General features: G+C 45.0%; 1 protein-coding gene across 5 annotated transcripts in view; it reads right to left on the bottom strand.

Annotated features, from left to right (window-relative positions):
* The window catches only part of PRR5 (proline rich 5), a 155,320-nt gene that overhangs the window by 104,372 nt on the left and 32,379 nt on the right, over nt 1-18,569 (bottom strand). For 2 of the 5 annotated variants that reach the window (XM_090043784.1, XM_090043785.1), the window contains exon 2: nt 7,389-7,525. The gene's annotated coding sequence lies outside the window, so the exon portion shown is untranslated. Of the gene's footprint in view, nt 1-7,388; nt 7,527-18,569 lie in introns of those variants that run through there. The other 3 variants (XM_090043781.1, XM_090043783.1, XM_090043782.1) reach the window with 2 other exon arrangements.

Raw genomic sequence — 18,569 nt, 5'->3', positions numbered from 1 at the left:
GATGTTTTGTGCCTGGTTTACTGCCCAGTTGGTCGCACGTAAATGAAATGTGAGGCATGGGTGCACAACACTTTAAAGAGGGGTTAAATGCTTTTGCACCACTTTAATGGTGTTGGTGTTTGCATGCATTGGTGGTGTATTGTGCAGCAATTCCAGCCGCTGTAGCATATTCGGCAACATAATCCGCCTTAAATGACTTGGGGTGCAGCAAACTAGAACTCCTCCAAGGAGTTCTAGTTTGTACTACAGCTGTGGAGCGAAACACTGGCTCTGTGCAGCTCAGGGGCTCTGCAGGAAGCCCGTGCAAGCACTCTGGCAGTAGCCCAGAAAGGCAGTCTTCACCAAAAAACCCCAACAGAAAACAACAAAAAGGGTGGGCCTGATCCTTTTTCTCTCCCCACCCCCAACCTGCCAGAGCCTGTCTGCCTGCCTGCCTGAGCTGCGCAGGGACCCAGTTCAGCCCAGCTTCTCCCTGGTGAGGCTTCTTAGGGTTAGAAGGGACCTTTGCAACTGCAGTACCCCCCAGGACCACCCAAGCTGAGTGCCTGAGGGCAGGTGCTGCTGGGAGGGGGGGGGGGTGCCATTACTATGGAGGAAAGCATCAGCTCCCCTGAAGCCCAGGGACTGCTCTGCCCACCAGCAGCTCGCCCTCCCTGTCACTGGAGAAACAGGTAAGTGCACAGGTGTATGCATGACATGGGGGTTTGTTTGGCCCTAAATTGAAGTGGTGTTTTTAAAAACCCACCACTTCAATTTAGGGCCCCCATTTCATCTACACAGACCCCATGATATCAATAGCTTTTTCTAATGTGCTATGTTATTTTCTGATGCTAATGTTGACGAATATTTTTGTTCTAAATTTGAACTAGTGTTTCACTGAGAGGAATATACTGGTCCAAAAGGAATCAGCACAAAGCATTCAGTAAAGGGTGCTAGCTGAACCACCCTGGCCCTCAAAGAAGACCCAGAACACTAGTAGAAACATACCTGTTAGCACCCAACAAACAGATGTGTGAGTAGGTCTAAACCACTTCCTCAGGGCTGCTGATGGAAGTTACCATCCACTAACTTCCATTCCACATGAATCAATCCCAAAAATAAGGCCAAGAAGCTATGCTGGGGGCCACCCCGCTTCTGCTCACAGCCTGTGCTCACCCTAAGCACCACTTCAGGGCTTTATTTCTTGATTTCATGCCTGAGGAGCAGGTTTCTTGGCAATGCTCTCAGGAGCAGTGTAGCAGTAGTATGGACTTTCCCTGTATGGTAGGAGCCCTCAATGAAATTTCTCAGGGGGACAGCTAATAAGGAATAACCTGCATAGAAGAGCGATGAGAACAAATACATAGAAGAAGGGGGGACAGGGAGTTCAGGGTTCACTTTAAAACCATTTCAGGTCAGAGGACATTGCTAAGGGAGCATATAAGAGGTTGCAGCTTGATAGGGCGTTTTTACAATATGCATTAAGGAAAGACTATATGATGCAGTGTCATCCAACTGTGTATATTATTAGCATGTATAATTATAATAATAAAACTTTAGTATTACTGCTACATTCATCTTCTTCCCCTTCTGCTTCTCTGACTGTGAGCAACTTCCATTTCTTTTTTTTAATTAGGCTCCGATCAGGCAAACTTGTGCATGTTTGCCTTGAAGCATGAGACAGTCCCATTGAACAAAATGGGGATTGCTTACACTCACAGTTAAGCACATACATAAGTATTTCTAAGGGTCTGACTTTAAAATGTAAACTACTAGGAACAGGGCTACATTAGCTAGGCTTCTCTATGCAGTGCCTAGCCCAATGAAGCCTCAGATCCTGACTGAGACCTTTGAATCCCACCATACCGTGAAATAAGTAAACAACAGCTATGCATAAAACCATGCAAATGTGTAGGAGTAGAAAATAAGATCATACTATAATATTGCACTTAAAACCACAAGTACCACTCAAGGTCTGTGCTTATTCTATTGCCAACAAGTGAGAAATTACAGTCTTTGTGAGGGAGAAAGCTTAACTAACCACAAACTGCTGGGTTTGCAGGAGGAAGCCAGTCTTTTCATAAAGTACTAGTACTGTTACTCAATATACACACATTGACAGGGGGCTCATACTTTACTTAAAGCACAGCATCAAATACTATTCCATTTTGAAACAGCCCCCTTTACCTGTCCATTATGGTAGTGCTTTTATGAACCATACAGACTGCTCAGTACAGACATATGGCATTCATGATTTTAAATTATTTATGATTACTTCCATTAATCATAAAAGAACAATTTTAAGAACCAAAAGTTTAAAAAGGGAAAACAATACAATAGTGGACTACTTGTCCCAATACGTTCACGATTTAGTTCTTCAGCTACTAACTGGGTTCTCTTAGCAGCAATGTACATCATCACTGTTGCTATAACTTCATCTTAAACAAATTTAGATAGTATTTTAAAATGTTATAGAGAATAAGACTGATAATTTGAGAACCTCCATTTTTAGAATATTCTACAAAATAGGATAGGCTTGGACAGCCCTGCTAATCCTTATCAGTGTTCTCCTGCAGCCCTCTTAAGGCACAACTGTCTCCACGAGTGACAGGGTAGTTACTGTCCAGGCTTATTCCATCTTTGACCTAAGACTAGGCACCAGTTGTGATATGGACACCTATCTGCTAGGGTCTTTTTGCTCTGGACAATGCCAATTCATTCCATATGGGTACCCAAACAGTCATCAACTGTTGAAATCAAAGAATCATAGAAAATTAGGGTTAGAAGGGATCTGAGAAGGGCATTCAACCCCTGCTCAAAGCAGGACCACACTCCCAACTAGATCATCACAGCCAAGGCTTTGTCAAGCTAGGTCTTAAAAACCTCCAAGGATGGAGATTTCACAACCTCTCTGGGAAAATTGTTCCAGTGCTTTACTACCCTCCTCATGAGAAAGTTTTTCCTAATATCTAATCTTGGTACAACTTAAACCCATTGTTCCTTGTTCTGTCATTTTCCACCATTGAAAACAGTCTGGCTCAGAGACAGGCAAAATACAGCCCATGGGTTGGATCCAGCCCACCAAGTGATTCTATCCCACCCACACCTGCCCCCCAAAGCAGAATTATATCTGGCCTGCGGATGCCCCTCTGAAAGCCAGCACCTCTCTGCACTCGTGAAGTAGGCGCCAGCTGCAGTGGCAGCAGCTCCAGCTCTGTTTGCTAGACAGCGAATGCCCCTCCCCAGGCCAGCCTCCCTGCCCCACCAACCCCAAGGCAGGGGGTGCTGGAAACAGAAAGCTTCTCCCTGGTGAGGCTTCTACCCAGCAACACTGTGACTGTTTGTAGAGGAGACAGCCTGCCCCTGCCGAGAACTGAATTGCAGGTATGGGTCCAACCCAGCATGGGCTAGGGAATCGCATTTGGGGGAAGGGAGCTGGGAGCCACAGGCTGGGGTGCATGCCACTATGTGTGGCTGGCACTACAACCCAGATGCACACCTGGGACTTGAGCCAGGAGCTGTGGGGCATCTGGGCTGGGGTGGGCTGGGCTCCAATGTGCAATGCCACATGCTGCTGGTGTGATGACCCAGCTGTACACCCAGGATTCAGGCCAGGAGCAAATCTGAGCCAGACTAAGTCTTAGTATGGATGCAGCCAACAACTGTTCTGTGTCCCTACATGAATTGCATCGGTCCTTCCACAGCTACTGGCCCATGTACACCTACCCTTTGCGTGCTGCTTCTACTTGCTGGTGCATGTGGAAGGCCAGCTGCTGGTAGTATGCTGCCAGCCCTACCCATGATTTCCAGGCTATCTGCTAGACAGGGGCAGGGGCAGGGGCACCCTGAGATGTGCTGAAAGCCCCACGTGTTTTGGCCCTGGCTGCACTGGTGGCCCCAGGACAGGGAAAGGAGAGGCACCCAGGCAGCCTCCTGGTGCCAAGTTAGGCAGGGAGCAATCCCTTGATGTGGACAGTGGATGAGCTATGACATGGTGAGCTAGGTGATGACAGAGGAGGGGGAAAGACTAGGGAGAAAGAGAGGACAAGCAGGGACAGAAATTGAGAGAGGTACTCTCCAAATCTAGCTGGGAGTAGCCATCTGAGACTGGGACAAGACTGAGGGATTGACTTTGAGCTCAGCAGAGGGGTCAGCTAAGATAGGAAGGTGTCAGCATGACACATCTTGGCAGTTACAAGCCAACAGCATTCTACCTGCACCTGAAGCTTGTAGTCCTGAATAGTGGGTTCAGAGCTAATAAGTGGAACTAGAGCAAAAGTAGACAGGGGTTGAAGGGAGCCCATCTAGACAAGGACTAAATAATCAAGAGCCTGTTCCTTCGATGAGATAGTCCCTAGTCAGCTTAGTCCATCAAGCTGTGGGAGATGAGACCACTGACAGGGATGAATCAGGAGAGGAACAGGGCATGGATGACTGGTCCTGTCTTAATCGGGGGGGGGGGGGGGGGGGGCAGACACATGCCCCTCCTGTGACCAGCCCTGCCGACCTCACTGCCTGGGGGGATCCCTGTGGCTGATCCCTCAAAGGCCAATCACTGTGGATGATTGCTGCAGCCGCTTCCAGGAGCTGCAGTGATCGGCCAGCACTTGCAGAGGGGGCACCGGCGCTCCCACCTGCCCCCCCCCACATCACCTACGCAGTGAGTGCGGCGGGTCAGGGGGTGCACCAGCATTCCCGGGGATGCACGTGCACCCCCATACACCCCCTACGTGTCACCACTGGAACAGGGTGACCAAACAAAAGACGTTTGAGAGGTCTAGTACTCCTTAGCTATACTTTGGGCAGCATACAAGAGTAAGATATTATTTAGAGCTATAATGCAATCACCTCTATATATACAGTGCTCAAAAAAGCATAAACAACTTTTTTAAAAATAAAATTAACATCTTTTATAGTAGATGTTTAATTTTTAGTATATGTTTCGTGTTTTATCTGTATGTTGTTATAATGATTTCTTCTGAAACATTTTATGTGCATGGCTATCAGCTCAATTGGTTTGGCACCATTCTCAGGTAGGTCTGATGGTCCTGAAACCTCCACCAATTGGTTGAGGGCAATGGAGCAGGTTGGTAGAGTTCACAGCCCCTCACTGCCTGATAGGTCATACCTGTGTCTCATGGCCTAGGGGACAGAACTTCAGGGGTCCCAGGATAGGCTATGCACCGTGAGGGTATGCTCTCTGGAGGGGCTGTGTTTCCCAGTCAAGGGGTGGACTTTAAGTCAAGGACCATGTGATGGGGCCAGAATTTGAACTAATTTGACCAGGATTCTGGGACCAACCTGGCAGTGAGAGCAGCAGGGTTTGATGTTGGATGGGTGAGCCTTATGTCATGGACCATGTGACAGTACGGGACTTCTAGTTCCAAGACTGCAACTACCCCCACTCTTCCCAAAATGAGTACTTCTGGTGCAAAAGGAGAGACTTCTAGTGGAAAAGGTCAGGGATTAGAGGTGGGACTTTCAGTCCCAAGATGGTGGTAAGGGGGTGGGGCTGAGCTCCTATATTTTTGCTGCCCTCTGCTAGACTCTCTCCAATTTCTCCATCTCCTTTCTGCAGTGGGGGCCCCCAAAACTGGACACATTTCTCCAGATGTGGCCTCACCACTGCCACCTAGAGGGGAATAATCACTTCCGACAATCTGATGGCAACACTCCTACTAATGCAGGCTCAAATGAGAGCAATATAAATAGAGAGTATTACAAGTACTCTGAAAAGCCAGCAATTAAGTTTACAGGCCCTAGAAGATGAATTCTGGACTCGAGCCACATCCTTACATTGGGCATGAAGCACACGTATAAGGATACTTGACTCAACCAATAACAACCCTTACAGGGTTCCAAAGAGTAATTCCCTCCACCTCTGCAAGCTAATATGGGAGGGCATTGACAATTGAAGCCTGCCTTTTCCCAGGGTAGCTAAATTTTCTGTTGGCAATAAAGAGGAGCAGCCTTTCAATCAGGGACACAATAAGGATTATAATTATAGCAGAGGCTACACATGTGAGAAAGGTCCTGTGAGTACTTGCAAATTCATTACCTGCATTGCACAGATCAGATGCAACCCAGACCATAAGTCATTTTCTGTCAAGTACACAACCTGTGATGTAGCTGGTTCTTGGTGGACTGCCCAAAGGGCTCAGGAAGGCTCTTTCTCTTCCACAGGGCAGCCACAATCAGTCTCTAAATTATATTAACTGTATATAAAAATTATAGGCCCAATTTCCTACCTTTGTGCTGAACAGTCCTTACAGGCAAGAACAGCTCCCACTGGGACAAGGTAAGATTTATATACAGAAATACAATCACCACCACTAGAATAAAAGTGCATGGAAGAGAGGATACGACTTACCATTCCCTCATATTCTTTGTCTGGTATATTTCAGACTAAAGCATTATACATGGGGTTGTGTTTACATAAAAGAAAGGTCAGAATATATTTTACAGGAGGAACTTTCAGAGAACAACATTGTTTTTAAAAAGAAAATGAAGGCACTGCAAAAATGTAGTCCTGTCAATTACTAAGAGCATACAGATAAATCAGAGACGTTAGCTTGCTTAGGGATGAGAAAAATCTCTTAATTAGAAGGTTTGGAAAGAAAAGCCATTTTAAAGGGGTTAATCACAAGTTTTTGTCTGAGAAGCATCTAATTACCTGGAAAGATAAGAACTACTGCATGTGGTGTGCCTGTTAAAGAAATACTAGGATAAAAAAAAATAGGTCAAGAACTCTTGCTTATTTTTCTGATTCTCTCTCACACTCAGTCACACACACAGTCTACCTATAATGTTTCCTGAAAGTTATTTCAAGAATTCTATAAGATAGCCTACTTTCTGAAAAACCCAAATGCTAATCTTTCAGGCTTAATGTTAGCAACACACATTCATGATCCTTGAACAGTGGCTGAAATCTTTAATTCAGCTCAAGCCTGGCCTTTTGACCTCTGGGGCTGAGGTAATAACTGAGTCTTTGTGCTACCCTTTCCAGTGCTTTGGTTTTAGGGCTTTTCAGCTCATGAACTTAAGTAAAATTGGAACTTCCTTCCCCCAAAAGTAATTTCTTGGGACAAAATTTATCTGCTTGTTTATTAGGTTAGCCCCAGATCCAGCTATAAATTCATAATTGGAAGGTTACTAATACAAATTTTTAAACCAGTATAAAGCTATCATGAGACAGCTTGACATGAACTGACTTCTAAAACCACTGAGAGAGACTGTACTGTCACACACTAGGTCTTCAGTAGCAGAAAATACAAAGGGGAGCTGGTGCCTGTTATTGTGCAATACAGATATTAACCTGAGTCAGCCCTGTACTTCATATACATCAAGCAGGATGTTTGAAAAGCAGAAACATTTTAAGAATAAGTGATGCTACAAGACCAGTGGCTTACCTGCTAATGGGTACAGAAAACAGGACTAAATAGGAGATGCTAGGACACTCCAGAACAGGTTCCTGAAGATCACAGGAAAATTCTGACAGGGGATGCAATCTGATGGACAAAATTAACCACTTGCAAAAGAGGCAGCTCTGCAAAATATGAAATAAAAAAAATTAAGAAGCTGGACTGCACACATGAATTCTATGTTAACAGTGCACAAAAAGGCTCATATCCAATGTGCAGAAGAGTGAAGGAAGTTAGGTTTGTTATTCAATACCTCTTCACTGATATTGACAGGCATTTCTCCTTGTGCTTTTTCCTTTTCCGTTTTGTTTTCCTTTCTGGGGATTGGCTCATTGACACCAGTGCAAATAGCTACACCTACTGGTAAGGAAGAGACCAGTTTCCATGAACACACTCACACATGCACACAGACAAGTAAGAATAAGAATATTCTAAGAATACAGGATGGCAGAAGCAAGCTTTATAATAGACTGGATCACATAGGATTACAGTTCCTAGCTCAGAGAGATCTCTGAGAAGAGTCTATGTGAAAAGGCATCCAGATATATTATAAAAAAGGTGCTTGAAAGTCTATCAGCAGCAATGTCAGACCCAGGATTCTGAGCTCTTCCTCAGGCACACTTTGTAGTGTCCCTTTGAGGTCAGTATTAACACAATTCACAAACCCAGCCTGGATCTTTTGGAGAAGCATGTCGTTTTTTATTATGCGATTCAAGCATGAAATGTTTTCTTTTCCATTTTTGATTCTCCGTTTCTCTCATCATTAGGTGCATGTACACAAGATGCTAGCGAGACAGCAGCTGAATAATACTGCACAGTAGCACATCATAGCACAAACAGTAATAATATACTACTGTGCAGGATGATTAGGCTAGTGAGTAGGGCTGTGCAAAACAGCACTGTTCCAATTTGATTTCTGTTTTGATGGAACAGTGTTTTCTTTCAAGTTTCATTCAGTTGCGAAAGCATTGTTCCGTTTCATTTCGTCAAAACTCTTTTGCTGTTTTGACACTGTTTTGATTTTTCGCCCATAGGTGATTATGGGGAAACATAAAATCCAGCAGGCAGGCAGATCAGGGGCTTGCCCACACCCCCCAGGAGGGCTGCAAGGGCTGTGCTGGAGTCCTCCCGGGGGTTTGAGTGCCCAATCTGCCTGCCAGATGAGAGAAGCTGGGTGCTGCTCCCTGGGACCAGTGCTGGGAAGATCGGTTCTTCCGCCAGTCCCATCCGGCAGGGAGATTGGGGGCTTGCCCGCACCTCTGGGAGGGCTGTACCAGAGTCCTCTTGGGGGTGTGGGCCCCTGAGCTGCCTGCCAGATGACAGACCGGCTCTGGACACAGCCTGTACCCAGTGCTGGAAAATTGGTGCTGCTGCTGGCCCCAGGTGGCAGCACCCAGCTCCTGTCACCTGGCAGATTTGGGGCATGCACCCCCAGGAGGACTCTAGCACAGCCCGCGCAGACCCCTGGGGGTGCTGGAGGGCCCCTGATCCGCCGCCACCTGGAGTTAGCAGGGCCAGGGCAGATAAGCTTATGCGGGTACCCATCACCCCAATCCCAGGGTGGGGAGGGTTCCCACATGAGCTGATCTACCCTGGGCCCTGCTCAAGTTGGCTCCAGGATGAGGCTGGGGCAGATCAGCTTGTGCAGGGAACAGTTTCCCAGTCCAGGGGCGGGGAAGGATCCCCATAAGAGCTTATCTGCCCCAGGCCTCACACCCTCCTCCAGCAGGCTCTGGTACTTGATTATACAAGTACTAAATAAGTGTACAGTAACCACTGTCCCATAGTGTCTCATGCAGACACACCCACTGGTGACTATTGCACACCTTTTCCTTTTTAGTTTCTGAGCCAGCCTCTCCATTGTCTTGATTCACTGTAGTCATTCACACATGGGTAAACCAGACATAAAATTCTACTAACTCATAAGAATTGAGATTCAGATCCACATGTGGACTCACTCAACACTGTATAAAATACAGTCATCCTTTTTTAGTGCCATTTTATATCTGCTTTGTATTTTTGTTGTAACCTGTTCCAATGTTTCACTACCCTCCTAGTAAGAAAATTCTTATCAAAAATATCTAACCTAAACTTTCCTTGCTGCAACTTGATACCGTTGCTCCTTGTTCTGTCATCTGCCACCACTGATAACAGTCTAGCTCGGAGCTGGGTAAAATGTGGCCCTCCAGGCCATTCTATCCAGCGTGCAGGGCTCCTAAAAAATTTAGAAAATAAATATTTATCTGCCCCTGGCTTGGCAAAACTCAGTAGGTGGCCTTCCACTTCAAATAACTGCCTGCCCTCCATCCTTTTTCAAACCCAACTTCAGGTAGTTGAAGGCTGCTATTAATTCCTTCCTCAGGCTTCTCTTTCTTGACTAAATAAGCCCAGTACCCTCACTCTTTCTTCATAAGTCATGTGCCCCAGCCCCCTCACCATTTTTGTTGCCCTCTGCTGGACTCTCTCCAATTTGCCCACATCCTTCCTGTAGTGAGGGGCCCAAAACTGGACACAGTACTCCAGATGGGGCTGCACCAGTGCTGAATAGAGGGGAATAATCATTTCCCTTGACCTACTGGCAACACTTCTACCACTGAAGCCTGAAAACTTTCAAAGATGAAGATTCCACCACTTTTCTAGGTAGCCTATTCCAATGCTTGATCACCCTCATAGTCAGAAAGTTCCTCTTTATCTCCAGCCTAAATTTACCCTCTGTAGTTTGAGGCTATTGACTCCTGTCCCTTACACCCACAGAGAAAAAAAACCCCAGCTTTATCTCCTCTATAATCACCCTTCAGGTATTTGAAGTCTCATCAAACCCCCTCTCCCTCTTCTCTTCTTCACATTAAATAATTCTAGTTCTTTCAGCCTTTCCTTGCAAATCTTGCCTCCCAGGACCATAATAATTGTTGTTGTTCTGTGCAGGACTCTTTCCAAGCTGTCTACATTCTTTTTGAATTGTGGGGCCCAAAACTGGACACACTAGTCTAGGGAAGGCCTCATCAGTGGTCATTAAAGCAGAAGGAGCACTTCCCTTGATTTGCAAGGGACAATTCTGCTAATACAACCGAGTATACTATTGGCTTTTTTGGCAACAAGAGCACACTGTTGGATCATATTCAGCTTTTGGTCTACTGTAACCCCCAGATCTTTCTTTGCAGTACTGCAGCCTAGCCAGTCATTCCCTGGTTTACATTTGTGCAATAAATTATTCGGTTCCAAGTGTAGGACTTTGCATTAGTCCTTGCTGAAGCTCTTGTGATTGATGGAGCATTTAATCTATTTAATCATTCTGGATCCTAGCCCTGTTCTCCTGAATATCTGTAACTCCTCCCAATTGGGTATTGTCCACAAATTTATTAAGTGTGCACTCAATGCTGACATCCAAAGTATTAACAAAGTTATTAAACAATACCAGACCCAAGACAGATCCATGGCAAACCCCCACTACATGAAAAACCCAGTGCTATTTCTGCAGTCTCTTAGAAGAGAAGTGCACTTTCATCAATTTCTAATTTAAACTGAACAAATGTCAATTGTCAACAACTTCACAATTCCTGCAATACACACAAGTCACAATCTTGTAAGGTAAATACATACTGCTGCAACTCCCTTCATCTTATGTCTTGTATATTTTCAAGCATTTGTGTTTGCAAGGAGGAAATGGGACAAGTGAATGAACATGCTGTGGTACAAGTGTCTCAAGGGTATGAACTTGAATAAAGCACACTACTTCCCAGATGCAGTGCAAAGAGCATATTGTTGCAGATTGTGCCAAATGAAAACTCATAGAATCTTTAATCAGTTTATGACGGATTTTCTTTATATGGTGTATTTCTACATAGAAACTATTTTAGAAATATTTTTTCTAATGCCTCCACCTATTTTAGAAATATTTTTCTAATGCCTCCACCTCAAATCTAAACTTCCTCAGTATCAGGAATCCAATGGCACAAACCACAGAGGAAGAAAAAAAAAAGAGAGAAGCAATGTGTTTTGCAAACTGTTAAAAACTGTAAAATACCTTTATTAGGCAGAACATGCTATGGTATTAAGACTGAGTACCTCATGAACAGTGAAGGAAAGAAAGTAGTATTATGCATTAGAGGATGGGTTTCAAACTCCTGAATGGCAGCCACTTCCTTCCCAGGTGGCTTAAGAAATATTGGACCCTAAAACTGCCACCAAGCCAAGGTAATTATAAAAGGAAATGCAGTGCTTGGGACAAAGAAGGGAATGAATGAAGGAACTTAGTTAACTGTATTCTTTTAAAATTATGCTCACACTCAGAATGTTAGATGTCCTAGTAGAGACTGGTGGACTGAATGCAGGTGAAACACTAAACATTATAGAATCTGATCTGCAAGTCTGCATTTTGTCACATAATATATGATACAATGTGTTATACAATATGCATATACATAATGCATACATATAGTACCTATGTTAACTACATCTATGTAATATATGAAACAACCTAATATATTTGGGTTTGAATATTAACATAGATATTTAATTACTATTTATTCACAAATAGCTGAGCCTTGAATTTACTTTTTCAGCATGAACCTTAGCCTTTGGTGACTTAGTCTCCATCCAGGCCTGGAATAAGGGGAGAAATGTTGCATGTCACATGTTCCAGCTGAACTGACAGAGCTGCCCACACTACACCTGCTGCTTAGCTCTAGTCAGAGCAATCAGTCACGCAGGTTCCAATTCTGCCATCTGGTGTTACTGTTATGTGCCTTCCAATTCAACAAGGAGTGACCAGTACATAGACTCTTCCATTTCAGCAACTGTGGTATATATGTGTGTAAACAAGACTTCATACACCCAAATGCAGATGGAATTTACAATTAAACTGCAATAAATCTTGCAGTCTGCAGTGGTCAGTCTGCTGTATGAAAGCTTGCAAGAGTAATACTGCATACATGCTTCTACTGGTCCTCATAATTTGGGGCTGCACTGACTTCAAGCAACACTGAAGTAGCTGCTCCTATGAATTACAAATCTGCAGGATGCAACTGCAACCTTCTTTGATTCCCAATCCACCCAAACTTTGAAAACCAACTGCCCAGGAAGGGCAGCAGTATTTCTATTCAGGCAGCATGGGGGGAGTCAACAACAGCTACAGTGGATAGGGCATTGTGTGCACAAACCTCATGTACGTTTCCCAAAACAACTGCTATACTCCCAACTCAGGCAAGGACAAAGGACACATGGGGGCCAGAGGAAACACTTCAAGGACACCTGCAGGGAGAACATAAAGTGTGACACTGACATCACAGACTGGGAAAAACTAACCCGGAACAGGGCTACATGGTGATGGCTTGTGAAAGAAGGTACATCTCACTTTGAGGAAAACCACCTTGCCCTGGAGGCAGAAAAATGACAGAAATGGAAGGAAAGGAAACAAAACTGAGCAATCTGTAGTCTGACGCTCCTTTTTACCACCTGTGGAGCCTATGGCTCTAAAATCGGTCCTCTTAACGATCAATGGACCCAACTACTACCCATTACTTGACTTCAGAGTAATCATCCTTGACCACAAGGAATTCTGATGACAGCTTTCATTCTGGTATAAGAAGTAAAAGAACACCACTCCTAGCCTCTGTGACTCAGGCATATCTATCATTACTTGCTCAGTGCTGCAACAAGAAGCAAATACACTGTAAAGACAAATTCTAGTGTTTAATATCAAATTCAGTCTTGTATTACAACTACTTAACAAAAGAAAGTAAATAATTAAAAGCAATGCTGAAAAGTATAAACAAAGGAATAATTAACAACCAAAGAACTGCTGTCTCAACAATCAGGTGGTGAAGAATAGGACACAGTATTCAGATACCAGCAACAGGAAACTTGTGGAAACTTGATGTTAGAGAGTTGGGGAGAATTCGTTCCTTTAAAATTTAGCATTTTAGAGTGCTGAGACATATCTTTGGTAATTTTAATCGACTATTGTAACCTTTTAACCCTTACCCAATTAAGTTATACTATTTCACAATCAAAGTGTTTATTAGTTCATAAACAGTAGTTTATAATTCACAAATTCAGCCCTATGACTTCCAGTTCTTTCAACAAAAAATTAATTTTCTCAGTTTCCACCCCTCATCAATAGATTAGGAATTTCTATGTATTGTTAAAAATGATAACCTCTGATGACACAGAAGATAAAAACACAATCCCAAAATAGTAATATGGAAATGCCATGAGTCTGTCTTGAAAAAATATAACTGTGCTTCCTGAAGGATGATGGCAATATAGTCACTGGCATCAACAGAACAGTATTACACTAGTGTTGAGCACTTCTGGAAATCCCACCTGTCACGTGACTATTCTGGTTATACATCTGCTGTTTTAGGACCTAGTTTTACAGTTATCTCATTCATGGAATTTGCAATGCAGATACCATAATGACTTTAATAAAAAATGAAATCTTCAAACCACTCACAGAGCTATGAAGGTATTGGTAAGAGTATTATAACTAAGATTTAGAGGTTTCTTTAGAACATTCCGCACGCTATTTAATGGAAGAGGCACAGAGGCCTCTGGCTAAGGCACTAAAACTCATGATTTTTGTCATGGCATTTTAACAGCTTTTCTGGAAAAGGAGGCAGCTTGCACCTCAGAGTAAACAAAAGTCTGTATTCTGAAAGAATTTTCCTGGAGCACCTGCTGGGTCTTCTCCGCTGGCTCAAATTGCACTGAACAGTATCACTAACAGAGACTGTCAACTGAGTTACCCCTTGCATTTGAGTGTGTTCACAATTCAGACATTTTCCCACAGCAATCCAACAACATACATTTTTTGAAAGGCAGATGAGTTGTTTTTTGTATGCAATATCTATCTTGCTGAGTTACACGGATTTGTGTTCCTAATTTATTTTGTCTCTGCTTCCCAATGAATAATTGAGAGGAACAAAAATGGAACTGTTTTTCTTACCTATAAATTGGCCTTCTCTATCCCTTGTTCTAAAGCAACCCTCTAAAAGATTTCTGAACCCTGGTACCCAGTTTCTCTCAATACAGATGTCAGGACTTGCTTCACAGACACCTTATCATATGTGAAAAACCCATTTCCAGTGACAGTGGTTTTCTATTATACCATTAACACCAACTCTGTGGAGAGAGACTAAAGATCTGATGGATTGGAGATAATCTGATATGCATTTTAAAGAACCCAATTGTCCATTCTCATCCAATACTTCTGGCACTGGTCAGAATAATCAAGCAACAAGAGAAAAGATGGCACAGAGTAAAGGATAGCATTGTTCAGGGAAGAGTAACCAAAAATAGTTTCAAACTCAGGCAGGACATCAATTTTGCTGTGTAAATGAAAAAATTGATGACAAGGTCACAACCCTACACATCTCTTTGAAGTAGCTCTATTTTTCCTTCTGCAAACCGTGGATGTAACTGTATGTGCTCTGGCCCTACCGACATCAATGGAAGTCTTTCCATTGACAAAAGTGAGTTTCTGGAACAGGTCTAATTGAAGGAGGGCTTTTGCCTACTGACCTTAATAGCAAAAATTCCTCACATTTCACTGTCCTGGCTGAGGATGCCATATGTGTCTTCTATAAAGTAATAAGATGTCATCTGATTAAAGAGAGAGGAAGGATTTGGTTCCGCCAAGACCATAGTTTTATAACCCTTATTATTTTTAAGCACCTAAGAATATACTAATCACCTGACAAAAATGCAAATCATAGACCAACTTGAAAGGAGTGACCACACTACTGTTGTGGTATACCCTGGACTGCTGTCATGAAGTTTGTCCCACCCATTTATTTACACTCTGTCACATCAAATCCCAAAAGGTGAGGCTGTCTTGAAGCAGCACTGAGCAAGTACCAATAGGCATGCCTGAAACACAGAGCCTGGGAGTGGTGTCAGATGTCCTCAGCATCCATCTTTGCCTCATTTTTGCAAGGTGGAACATATACTGTGGGAATGAGTGGGTGTCGCACACTTCGTAGCAGCAATCCAGGGCATGGTGTGTTTAGAGGCCATTCAAAACCTTGACTGATGAAAGGAGATGTAAAAAAGACAGTCAGTTAGTGGTGCTTCATAGTAGTGTGAGAGAAGAGCCTGATGCACAAGCAGCAAACCTTTGGACAGTGGCTACAGGTCCACTTGCCAATTGGAGGTTGAAGCACACTCGGATTCCTGGCTCACCTGAGGGCTTCAGCCTGGGCTCTCTTATAGTTCTCCAAAGTGACTGCACCAGCCTGGACCCAGCCTCTCCAGAATGAACAGTTGTGGGCAGGGTTCTCTCAGCTGTCAGTGAGAATGCTGAATTACTTTAGACACTGCTTGACCTGTATCAGAGTATCCACTGCACTGGACCTTTGGCCTTTCTCTGCATCACAGGCAGCTGTTGAGTTGGCCATAGAGAACAGCCTTCGGCGGATGATCTTGAGACATGAACTCCATGTTTCCCAGCTGGCAAAGCCTGCAAGCAGCCAGCATAGTCTGCATAGACCGCAGGCTGGTCCTCTAAAGATCTCATTATTGGTAATCCATTGGTCCCAAGTGACTCCAAAGATTTTCTGGAGACAGCAAAGGTGAAAGCTGTTCAATCTCTGCTCCTGCTTGGAGTATGTGACCCAGCTTTCACAGCCATAAAGGAGAATACTGAGGGCACAAGCCTGCTAGGTGGGCACCTTGGCTGCATACAAGACAAGCATGGCTGTGTGGTATATAGCAGCTGCACACATCTGTGGTGTCACATACTGTATTTTCAGTTGTTCTCTGTGCTGCAAAGGAGTACACAGGAAAAAAGCGTAGCTGCGTATGTGGCAACAGCATGTGTTGCCCAAAGCCAGAGCCTGGCTGGCTAGAACCAGGCTCCACTGCTGGCCAGGCTCCAAGCGGCAGGATTGCTGCTGCTGCAGCCTCAGGAGGCCCCCAGGTAAGGCTACTGGGGACTGCCCAGTTGAAGATTCAAGCTTTGTGAACATTGTGGGAGACATGGTTGTAAACAGAAGTTCTTGTTCACAGTTCTAGTTAGGGTAATACTAAAGAAAATACATATGTTTACAAACACAAGCCAAATAGGGTGTTAAACCTAAGGTTTAAGGGAGCCCACCCCTGCCCCAGCCCTGGCACAATCTGTGGGCAAGGTAAGAACCCCCAAGGGCACATTTGCCTGCCTGTACACTAGTGCCAGGAGCCTGGGCAACAAGCAGGACGAGCTCGTCCTCCTGCTCAGTGCAAAGAAATATGATGTCATTGGGATAACGGAGACCTGGTGGGACTCCACCCATGACTGGACCACGGGGATAGAGGGCTATACCCTATACAGGAGGGATCGTGTTGACAAAAGGGGCGGGGGTGTAGCTCTCCATGTGAAGGAAAGCTACATGTCCCTGCAAGCTGATGTTGGCAACCGGCATGGACAGCTAGAGACCCTCTGGGTAAAAATTCATGGGGAAAACGGCACAGGGGACACAACGGTGGGAGTCTACTACAGACCTCCCACTCAAAGTCCCGAGCTTGACCAGGAGTTCGCCCGGGAACTGACTGAGGCCGCTTGCTCCAGGACCTTGGTTGTCATGGGTGACTTCAATTACCCGGACATCTCGTGGGAAGATCACTCAGCTAAATCTGAGCGGGCGCAAAGCTTTCTCTCGTGTGTGGATGACCTCTACCTGACTCAAGAAGTCTACGGGCCAACGAGAGGCAAAGCGCTGCTTGACCTGGTACTGGCTACGGGGGATGACCTAATCGGCGACCTAGTGATTGATGGGAAGTTGGGTGACAGCGACCACGAGCTGATCACCTTCACCATCCGCCGTAAAGCTGGCAAGTCAGTCAGCAACACAGAAGTCCTTGACTTCAGAAAAGCCAACTCTGACAAGCTCAAGAGGCTAGTCGGTCAGGCCCTCAGGGACCATGACCCCAGGGAGATGGGAGTTCAAGAAGAGTGATTGCTTCTCAAGGAAGCGATCCTCAATGCACAAGCTAAATCTATTCCAACATGGAGGAAAGGCAGCAAGAAGGCACAGCAGCCCCCCTGGCTCTCCAGAGACCTAGCGGACCTACTGTGGCTAAATAGGAAAGCCTACAAAGGATGGAGGACGGGATTCACCTCCAAGGAGGATTACTCCATGCTGGTCCGGTCCTGCAGGGACCAAACCAGGAAAGCCAAGGCTGCAACTGAACTCCAACTAGCTTCAGGCATCAAGGAGAACAAAAAGTCCTTTTTCAGATATGTGGGGAGCTGGAGGAAAAGCAATGGCAACGTTGGACCCCTGCTAAACCAGATGGGGCAACTGACAACTGATGCCCAGGAAAAAGCCAACCTATTAAATAGGTACTTTGCGTCAGTCTTTCATCAGTCACACGGGATGCCCATGACTGCTATGGGACAGGGAAATCTGGGTGAGGGGGATCCCCTACCCTCCATCAATGCTGACCTCGTGAAGGAACACCTTGAGAAGCTGGATACCTTCAAGTCAGCCGGCCCTGACAACCTGCACCCCAGGGTACTCAAGGAGCTGGCGAGCGTCATAGCCCAGCCCCTGGCACGGATCTTTGAAAACTCCTGGCGCTCTGGCGTAGTTCCCGAAGACTGGAAGAAGGCCAATGTGGTGCCGATCTTCAAGAAAGGGAGGAGAGTGGATCCAGCTAACTACAGGCCCATTAGCCTGACTTCTATCCTGGGGAAGATCTTAGAAAAGTTTATTAAGGAGGCCATCCTTGAGGGACTGGCCCAGGCTAACATTCTAAGGGACAGCCAGCATGGGTTTGTTGCGGGTAGGTCTTGTTTGACCAATCTCATTTCCTTCTATGACCAGGTGACCTATCACCTGGACAAGGGAGAAGAGATTGATGTCATATATCTTGACTTCAAAAAAGCTTTTGATCTGGTATCCCATGATCACCTCTTGGCCAAACTGCCCAGTTGTGGCCTTGGCTCCACCACGATCCGCTGGCTGGGAAATTGGCTTCGTGGTCGGACCCAGAGGGTTGTGATTGATGGCAGTCACTCATCATGGTGCCCTGTAACCAGTGGGGTCCCTCAAGGCTCTGTCCTGGGACCCATACTGTTCAACATCTTCATTAACGATGTGGACATTGGAGTCAGGAGTGGACTTGCCAAGTTCGCCGATGACACCAAACTTTGGGGCAAAGCATCCACGCCAGAAGATAGGCGGGTGA

Source organism: Crocodylus siamensis, chromosome 4 (genome assembly GCF_052110815.1).
Source record: "Crocodylus siamensis isolate JL-2025a chromosome 4, ASM5211081v1, whole genome shotgun sequence".
Classification (NCBI taxonomy): Eukaryota; Metazoa; Chordata; order Crocodylia; family Crocodylidae; genus Crocodylus; species Crocodylus siamensis.
The sequence above is the reverse complement of the archived record's forward strand: the minus strand, read 5'-3'. Positions and strand labels throughout refer to the sequence as shown.